The sequence below is a fragment of the Heloderma suspectum genome, chromosome 4, assembly GCF_057233095.1.
Source record: "Heloderma suspectum isolate Gila_16-S chromosome 4, 16-S_ref, whole genome shotgun sequence".
Lineage (NCBI taxonomy): Eukaryota > Metazoa > Chordata > Lepidosauria > Squamata > Helodermatidae > Heloderma > Heloderma suspectum.
Window position 1 is genome coordinate 189,757,240 of NC_139461.1, and position 10,261 is coordinate 189,767,500.

Genomic DNA, 10,261 nt, shown 5'->3' on the forward strand with positions numbered 1-10,261 from the left:
CCCCTCAGAAATTAACATTTGGAAGACCCTGGGGAAGGTGCTGAAGAATGCTAAGTAGAGCTAGGCCAAAATTTCTCAGCAGACATTTTTCTCAGAAAAATCCTGAGATTTTTGTTTTCTTACCCTGCTAGAAATAAACGGCCACTTCACAGAATTTTCTCCAAATGTTCTTCACCATTATTTTTTTTGTGGTGGCTACATTCTCTTCACCCACTCCCATGCCCCCAAATGATGGCAGGAATGGGGTATTGTGGAGGATGCAAAATGGAGGCCAGGTTGTCAACACAGTTGATGCTATTGCCACTTGTAGGGGAAGTGAACCCCTGCCCCCACCCCCAAAAAAACCATAGGGAAAAAAGAGAGAAAGAACCTTGCAAATGGTGAACCCTACATATGGTTGGAAAATTTCTCCTTCCCCTGGAGAAATTCAGTGAAATCCCCAACCAACCCTGCATTTCTCTGACCACAAATAGGGTGGAGAACTTTGAGAGAGGCCATTTGAGAGAGGCCATTTTGAGAGGCCATTTGCGCTCAACTCTAGTAAGGACCATGTCTTGTACGGGATGGCCACTTATGAAACACCAAAAAAAGAGGACAGAGATTTGTTTGAATTTTGCATATGCTAATTTATATGTATAAATGCAAGTTTATAAGTAATTAGTATAATTTAAATAGAAATACAGTACATCTAACCAGAGTGTGGGAGACTGTGACTAGGTGCCCTGTGTACCCACCTGCTTCATCTGCTTTCTAGGTGCTAACTGTTGAAGGACAACTGTTCTTATGGTTCTTTATCATTAAACTGGACTTGGACTGGACACCCCTTCGAACAGAGGATACCTTCAACCAGAAGACCTTCCTCTGTAAAAGAGGACACATGGCTACCCTACCCTGGAGGCCTCCAACAAAGCAAGGAGGTAGTGATTTTACTATCCCTTCAGCACGCTGGGGGTCTTGGTGTGTGTGAAGTGACAGCCTAATATGGCCGAGAGATACCCCCAGACTGTTTAAGGCCTCGCTTTGTATGCCCATAGGCCTACAGTCCATCATGTCTTCTCTGGCCAAGTGGAGACCTTGAAGCATACCTGGTGAGACCTCAAGCAGTCTAAAGATGTATCCGGGCCTTGTCTGGCATGCTCTGAGGCCTCCAGTACACTGGGGAGGGGTGGTCTCTGCTTGTGCCCAGAGTGGCTTATGGAATCTGTTATGGTTTCTGCTAGAGAAGTCGGCATCCAGCTGGGGGTTGAGGCCTGGTGAGAAATTGCTGGCTTGACCCCTCACCCCCCAGATGCCAGTCCGTGCATCCCTGTGCTTGCCCAACTCAGCACACATCGAGTCAAGCAAGCATGGGGATTTCCCATCCCTTGCCAAGCCGCAAAATGGCAGCTTGGCCTTTTTTGTAGAGGCCAATTTTATGCAAATGGCAGCTGTAAAGTGACCGTTTACACAAGATTACAGTCATAAATGGCCATTGATGCCTGTAATCTTGTATAAATAGCTGCTTTATGGCTGCCATTTGTGTAAAATCAACTTTTAAGAAAATGGCTGAGCTGCAAAATGGCAACTTAGAGAGTGATCAGGCAGCTGTGTGCCACTCGCCAGGTGCTCGCGGACTGCCTGGCCATTCACTGCATGCAGGGGGTCTGCCGAGTGGTACGTGATCCAGGGCACGGTAAGTTTGTTCATCCCTAGTTTCTGCAGCCCACTCAGAAACATTTGTGAAGTGGAATGCAGTAGCTACCTGGGCTTATGCTTTCAACAGGGAATTGGTGAGCAAGAATTAACAGAGAGCCAGTTGGTATTTTGAAAGGGGAATGATGCATGATAACAAAGTCTGCATATTGACAAATGGTTCCGTTCAACATGAGCATTGGGGGAGGTTAGAAACATCCATTAGGGAAAATGGGAAGGCTCTGAAAATCCCTAGCCTTAATGGGAAAAGAGAGCATACATTAATTTTGTCTGGAAAAGAACAAAAGCTCCATCAGACCACATTTTGTATCAGATAATTGAGCTGATAATTACTCTGCAGAACTACAAGATTGTGATAGCTGCCTACTTTATCTTCCTTGTTCAATTTACAGTTCATGGGTTTTCTTTGATCATTTCTTTCATGCACTTCCCTAACATGACTGATTATGTTTAAACCCCATGTATTAGGCATTTGCTGTGGGTGATTTTTGCGAGATCAAGTATGGGCTGTGGGGTGGGTGGGTGGGAGTACAGGTGGAAACAAGTCCAATATGGCAGCCAGGGGGCAGAGTTGTGGTACAAGCTGGAATGGCACAGGCTGAGTGAAGAACTGAGATCAAGGGGGCAGGCCTATGAGGATAATAATTCCAGGTAGAATGTTCCAAGCCAGAAAGTCAGGGTCAGTTCACACACATGTACATCTCTCGAGTTCTTACAACTTTATTACTCAACACTTGATGATGTGCAGGATATGTTCACTGTGGGAACCGCTAGCTATGCTCTGTGTATTCTGCAACCCACTACAGCTCACCCTGCCACTGCCAGTGATGATAACTTAGGGATGGTGCAAGAGTCCTGTTGGGGCTTGAAGCCTGGCAAAAAGTTGCCGGTTTGCCCCCATCCCCCAGATGCCAGTTCACGGACCTGAGCTCTTGCCCAGCTCACTGCATGCTGAGTTGGGCAAGAGCGTGAGCGGGTATCTGTCCCTCAGTGAGTCAGCTGCCTATCGCCAAGCGGGGAAGAAGGCAGCACCTTTCCTCCTTCCCCCATCCTTGCTAGAGTGGCAGTGGTGCGGGACAGGCTGGTTGTTTTCCACAAGTCTCTTACACTTACATAAAACAACCAGCCTGTCCCTCGCTGCTGCCACTGCAGCAAGGATGGGGGAAGGAGGAGAGGTGGTGCCTTCTTCCCCTCTCATCCCCATGTTGGCAGAGACGAGGGACAGGCTGACCATTTTACGTAAGTGTAAGAGCTTTATGGAAAATGACCAGCTTGTCCCTTGCCGCCACTGCTGTAGCAGGTGGGGGTGGAATGAAGAAGGAGGCACCTATCCTCTTCTCCCCCCCATCCGCTACACTGAGGGCTGCCAGGGTGAGAGGCTGGGGGCTGGCTGCCCAGGCCTCTTTCCCCTGCCCCAGCCCTTGACAGCCGCGCAAGGAAGAAGGGCAACAGCAGGACCCCAGCACTCTCACCCTGGCCTCCTCTAGAGTCCTTGGCATGGAGAGGAGGGGCGGCTTGTGCAGCTCGCGGGTGGGCAGGGCGAACTGGAAGGCTCGCTGAGCAGGTTTGGGCTGCATGAGCTGGGGGGGAGGCAGCTCGTTGAGCTCCCCCCGCCTCCAACAGAGATGGGCTCATCTATCCCTATAACTCAAAAAACAAATCAATGAGCAAACATGGGAAGGCACAGACAGGTAAATCGCATTCAGATGAGGAATCAAGTATCTCATCCTACATTAGATTTTTGAAAGAGGATTAAAGAGATATTCACTTTAATGCTGCCATCCTAAGCATGGTTGCTCTAAAAATATTCTTGCTTTTGATAAGTTACCTTTCATGCTTTGGATTGCAGCCTGGGATGTACAAGAATCACTTTTCAGTTCACAAATCATCAGAACATGCCCCATTTGCAACTCTGAACACAAACGTGAACAGAAGCACATTGCCTGAAAGCAGTTTGCACATTTGCAAACATGTGTTCACATTTGAAAAATATGCATTTTTTGAGAAGTGTGTGTGTGATTATTTATTGATTTATTACATTTATATCCCACCTTTTTTCCTCTTTAAGGAACCTGAGGCGTCGTACATAATCCTCCTCCTCTCTATTTTATCCTCACAACAACAGCCCTGTGAGGTAGGTTGGGCTGAGAGGCAGTGACTGGCTCAAAGGCACCCAGTGAGCTTTCATGGCCAAGTGGGGACTAGAACCTGGATCTCCAGACTCTAGTCCAACACTCTAGCCGTTGCACACTTTAAAATGCACACTCCCATATATATTTTCACACTTCAGTCAATGGGCGTAAGTGCGAACTTTTGAAAAATGCTCCTGGAAATGCACACTTTCCCCATTCAAAATGCACACTTTCCCCCTTCAAACAGAAAGAAAAACAGGTCACACACAAAAATGGGATTGAAGCCAGCTGAGTTTCAAAGTGGAATTCAGACAATCTCAGTGAGCTTGAGAATCCCTCGTTCCACCATCCCAAATCACATAATTTTTTTTTTAAAAAAAATCCAGTTTAGCCCCATTCACACATTATTCATGTGAAGGACATGTCACACAATTACTGCAAAGTGGTTTGTGCCCAACCTACAGGTTGTCCTGTCTAGCTCAGCTTAAGGTCCCCAGGTAAGCAATCCAAAGTAGTTGCACATACTACCAGGGCAAGGCAGAGTTGAGTCCAATGAAGGCCAGGCCTTTCAGGACCCTGGACAGATCTATGCTGGCTAAAGGTCATGCAAGAGGAGCTGTTGTCTCAGCAACATGCAGGAGCCTTCTGAAACCTATGAAGCCTGGCAAGTCTGGACCTACTGTTAATTCCATCCCCTCTGAGGAGATGTCTACTCCTTAAAAGGCTATTGTCTTATTATGTAGCTGCTGGCTTCTATGGTGAGGAGTTGATCTGGGCTGCATTGGAAGAGTACCATCTGAGACCAAGGAGTGTGGTAAAGCCACATCCTCCAGCCTGGAAGTGCCTGTAGTGGCAGATGATGGGTTACTGGATTAAGCCTCCTCTCTGTTCGTATCCTCCTCTGAGCCAGAAGGGGAAGTGAGGTGAGAGAATACTGCAAAGATGTCCCCACATTAGTGTGTTCATCTCCAGGAGGAAGAAAAGGTGGAAGACAACAGAAGAAGCCAGTGTGACTTCACAAAAAGCTTAGAGATGGCCTGAAAACAAAAAAGGACACATATAGGAAGTGGAAGGCAGCCAAGCAACGAAGGAAGAGTACAGGCAGGTAGCACAGAATTGCAGGGATGGCGTCAGGAAGGCTAAAGCTAAGAACAAGCTGAGGTTAGCGATGGATGCTAAAAGCAACAAAAAGGCTTTCTTCAGCTACGTGCATAGTAAAAGGCAGAGGAAAGAAATGGTGGTTCAGCTATTAAATAAGGATGGCAAAATGATAACAGATGACAATGAAAAGGCAGAAGTGCTCAATTCCTACTTTGGCTCAGTCTTCTCCCAAAAGAGGGTCTATGAGCCCCCTGGCAAAGGCGAAGTACAGGCTGAAGGGGCAGGATTGCAGCTTGAGATCGATAGGCATATGGTCAAGGAACACCTAATTACTTTGAATGAGTTCAGATCTCCAGGGCCAGATGAACTGCATCCTAGAGTAATAAAGGAACTGGCAGAAGAATTCTCAGAACCACTCTCTATTCTCTTTGAGAAATCATGGAGGATGGGGGAAGTGCCAGATGACTGGAGGAGGGCTAATGTTGTCCCTATCTTCAAAATGGGTAAAAAGGAGGAACCTGGGAACTACAGACCAGGCAGTCTGACAGCAATCCCTGGGAAAGTTCTGGAGCAGATTCTAAAGCAATCCATCTGGAATCATCTTGAAAACAATGCAGTGATTACTCGAAGCCAACACGGATTTGTCAAAAACAAGTCCTGCCAGATGAATCTGATCTCATTTTTTTTATCAGGTCACCTCCCTTGTGGACTGTGGGAATGCTGCGGACATAATATACCTCGACTTCAGCAAAGCTTTCGACAAAGTGCCCCATGATATCCTGATGAGCAAACTAGCTCAAAGTGGGCTAGATGAAACAACGATCCGGTGGATCCACAGTTGGCTACAGGATCGGACTCAAAGAGTGCTTCTCAATGCGACCTTCTCAAAATGGGGAGAGGTAATGAGTGGGGTACTGCAGGGCTCAGTCCTGGGCTCAGTGCTCTTCAACATTTGTATTAATGACTTGGAGGAGGAGGTGCAGGGAATGCTGGTCAAATTTGCAGATGACACAAAATTGGGTGGGATAGCTAATACTTTGAAAGACAGAAACAAAATTCAAAGTGATCTTGATAGACTGGAGTGCTGGGCAGAAAAAACAGAATGACATTTAATCGGGATAAATGCCAAGTTCTGCACCTAGGAAAAAGAAACCAAATGCACAGTTACAAGATGGGGGATACATGGCTCAACAACACTACAAGCGAGAAGTATCTTGGAATTGTTGTCGATCACAGGCTGAATATGAGCCAACAATGTGATGTGGCTGCAAAAAAGGCCAATGCTCTTTTGGGCTGCATTAATAGAAGCATAGCTTCCAAATCCCAGGAAGTACTAGTTCCCCTCTACTCAGCACTGGTTAGGCCTTATCTGGAGCACTGTGTCCAGTTCTGGGCACCGCACTTTAAGAAGGATGCAGACAAGCTGGTGAGGGTTCAGAGGAAGGCAATGAAGATGATCGGGGACTGGAAACAAAGCCCTATGAAGAGAGACTGAAAGAACTGGGCATGTTTAGCCTTGAGAAGAGAAGACTGATTAAGGGGAGATAGGATAGTGCTCTTCAAGTACTTGAAAGGTTGTCACAGAGAGGAAGGCCATGATCTCTTCTCGATCATCCGAGAGTGCAGGACACAGAATAATGGGCTCAAGTTACAGGAAGCCAGATTCTGGCTGAACATCAGGAAAAACGTCCTGATTGTTAGAGCAATACGGCAATGGAACCAATTACCTAGGGCGGTGGTGGGCTCTCCCGCACTGGAGGTGTTCAAGACGAGGCTGGACAACCATCTGTCAGGGATGCTCTGACTTGGATTCTTGCACTGAGCAGGGGGTTGGACTCGATGGCCTTGTAGGCCCCTTCCAACCCTACTATTCTATGATTCTATGAGCATTGGTAGGCATAATTTGTGTGACAAAAGTGCCTCACCATCAAGGAAACACCTAGCAATGGGTGGGCTGGTTAGCTACTTGTCTGGCAGGACTGCTTGCCTTACCTTTTCTGGGGTTGCCTCTGTGTCCTGCTCCTGACTCTGCTTTTGCCACCACCAAGCACTGCTGGCAGGGACCACTCACATACCAGTCACATTTAGCCCTACCCCCTCACTCTACATGCATCTCAGTTGGACCCATAACACCCCTATACATGCAATTGTTTTTACTTCTGTCCTCAGTAACACATTTGGAGTCAATACCAGCCCTGCATATATGCTTATTTTTACTTCTGGCTTCAATAACACTTTGGGTCCTTTCATATCCGAGTGAATACATAAACATGTAAAGTGTGAATGCTGAACCCATGTCTGTTGTAGAGGCCCACTCATCAGTGATCTGTTGCCATTTCTGCATCGAATGTGAAGTAGGGATGTACGAAAGTCACTTACCTTGAATGAAATTTGATTCGCGGTGGGGGGGAGGTGCTCCATCCCTCCCCCCAAAATTCTGGCAGTAAAAACAACAACAACAATAACCGCGCATATGCAAATGGCGGTGCCCATGGGCGCCGCCATTTGCGTTCCTTATTTTGGCACGTCTAGTCTACGTAAACATTTACGTAGACTACGGCGAAAATACGGGGAATGCAAATAGCGTAGACACTATGCTATTTGCGTTCCCCTTACTTTCACCGTAGTCTATGTAAATGTTTACATAGACTAGACATGCCAAAATAAGGAGCGCAAATGGCGGCGCCCATGGGCGCCGCCATTTGCATACGCGCGGTTGTTGTTGTTGTTGTTTTTACTCAGCCGTGATAGGCTACGTAAATATTTACGTAGCCTATCATGGTATTTTTTAAAAATCTAGCCGTGATAGGCTACGTAAATCTATTGCGTACGGGCGGTTGTTGTTGTTTTTACTCAGCCGTGATAGGCTACGTAAACATTTACGTAGCCTATCACGGTATTTTTTTTAAATCTAGCTGTGATAGGCTATGTAAATCTTTACGTAGCCTATCACTTTTTTTGTTTTTTTTAGTGGAAATGGCGGCGGTGGTAGCCGGTCGGAAGACCGGCTGCCGCCGCCGCTGCACCGCCACCGCCGCACCACCGCCGGAGATGCTGCCGCCAGGAGGATTTGCCCAAGGTAAGTCCCGTCCCGGGGGGGGCGGGGGGGCAGACCGGTTCCCCACCAATTTCGGGGGGCCGAATGCACTGGCATTCGGCCTCCCCGAGATTTGTGGCGAAATTCTCTGACATCCTTAATGTGAAGTGGCCTTTAGTAACATGCTACATTGTAAACATCCAGTCTTTTGACCTGTGTAACCATTTGACGATGGTCATTTGCTCCCTTCAAGTGAAGCTGTTAAAAATGCTGCCCAACCAATTGGTCTACCTTAAAAAATAATAATTAAAGGATATTTTAAGTAAATGATGTGCTGCCAGCTGGGTTTCCCCCCCTCCTGTGTGTGTGTGTGTGTGTGTGTTGGGGGGGAGTAAACACCTACTTCCAAATAACTTCCCTTACATATCTCTAAAAGCGAACAACATCAAAAAAAGTCCTTACTGCTGAGTATATAATAAAGCTGCTGCTAACTTGCCTTCACTTAATGCTTGACATTTTCTGCCAGCATAACATGTTTTTGTTTGATATCTTCCTTTACAAAGAGCCTAATAGGGAAGGACTTGGAGGACTTTCAAATGGATTCAAGTGTGAACCAGAACTGCTAAAGCCATAAGGTAACGAACGTAATGAGGACACTGCTACGTCTGTGCTCTCTGGCTGAGTCACACCACAAAGGCGCTTAGAATTAGCCTTAGTAGGAGTTCGATGCCATGTGTGTAAAACAGTGGAGAGAACTCTTACTTGGTGATACAATGAAAAGTTTTCAGGACCCTGGGATGGTAAAGAAGTTGGCGCCCCTGCTCTTCAGTACCATCATGTACACCTTAAAATCAAGTTGATCCTTGGCAGAAATAGTTTAAAAGGACTGTGAGAAGTGAGATGCCAGCATTTTAGTAGTGGTGTTGTTGATCCAGCTGAACCAAAAATGAAGGCAATTCTTTGTGCTCATCAAGGAAGGTCTCCCCTTCAGCAGATCTGCATGGCTCAGCTAAGGGAAGCTGGGAAGAGTGTATGCTGTGTGTATGAATAGTGTGTGTATGTGTGTGTGAATGATGAGGATGGTGTGTATGGAAATGGGGTGAATGGTTGCATGTGTAAATTAGTAAATGGTGTGAATGAGACGTGTGTTTGTATGTGTGAATGGGGTGAATGGGTTGTGCAAATGGTGTGGATGGTGCATATGTAAATGGGGTGAATGGGGCGTGCAGATTGTATGGATGGGTTGTTTCTGTCTCTGTGTGTGTATAAATATTGTGAATGGGTGTGTGAGAGTGAGCTGACCACACCCACTTGGGGTTCTGGCCATGGCCACTGCTGGCATGCACCCCACTGGAAGTTTCCTGGGTGGCAATCTGGCCCTTGGGCCAAAAAAACAAACAAAAAAACCAAACCCTGGTTAATGGGTACTTATCTTAGCAGCATGGAAACCATTTCTCTATGGGCAGCAGCTGGGCACCTCCATTTACACATCCACACCCTCCCCCCTCTCTCTCAGTCACACACACACACACACACACACACACACTCATACATCCATGTGGGCAAAGGATTATCACAGGGGGCTTCAGTATGGAATCAGCTCTCCTTCCCATCACACTGCTAGTTCCCTAGAATTCTATAATCAGTTGTATGACTGGGGAGAAATGGCAAATTCTGATCTGACCTGACCTCCTGGATGAATATGTGGATTAGAACATAAGTTATCCACTGGCTTTCCCACTTCCTGTATCTTTGAACAGTTCTTGGCTCAACCCACCCACCCTACGAATCATGTAGGGATGTACGAAAGTCACTTACCATTTCGCGGATCTGCTTTGCGGTGGGGGGAGGCACTCCATTCCCTCCACCTGGAATCCTCAATGGGGGGGAGGTGCTCCATCTCTCCCCCTGGAATCCTGCCCAGCTGGCTCCGCTCCATGGGGATTCCGCAGAGCCGCTGGCCGGCTCTGCCTGCAGCCGGACATCTGGCCGCTGGGCAGCAGGGACGCAAATGGTGGTGGCTGTAGCCACCGCCGTTTGTGTCCCTGTACTTAACTGTGATAGGCTACGTAAATATTTTCGTAGCCTATCACGGCAAAGTAAAAAAAAACGCATACGCAAATGCGTACCCATGGATTTCGGGGGGCCAAATGCACTGGCATTCGGCCTCACCGAGATCCGTGGCGGAATTCTCTGACATCCCTACATTATTGGCTCCTAAAAGACAGATATTACAATAGTGGAAGGATAAAAGCTCACCGCCTATAATGCAAAAGATTGAGGACTTAACAACACTAGC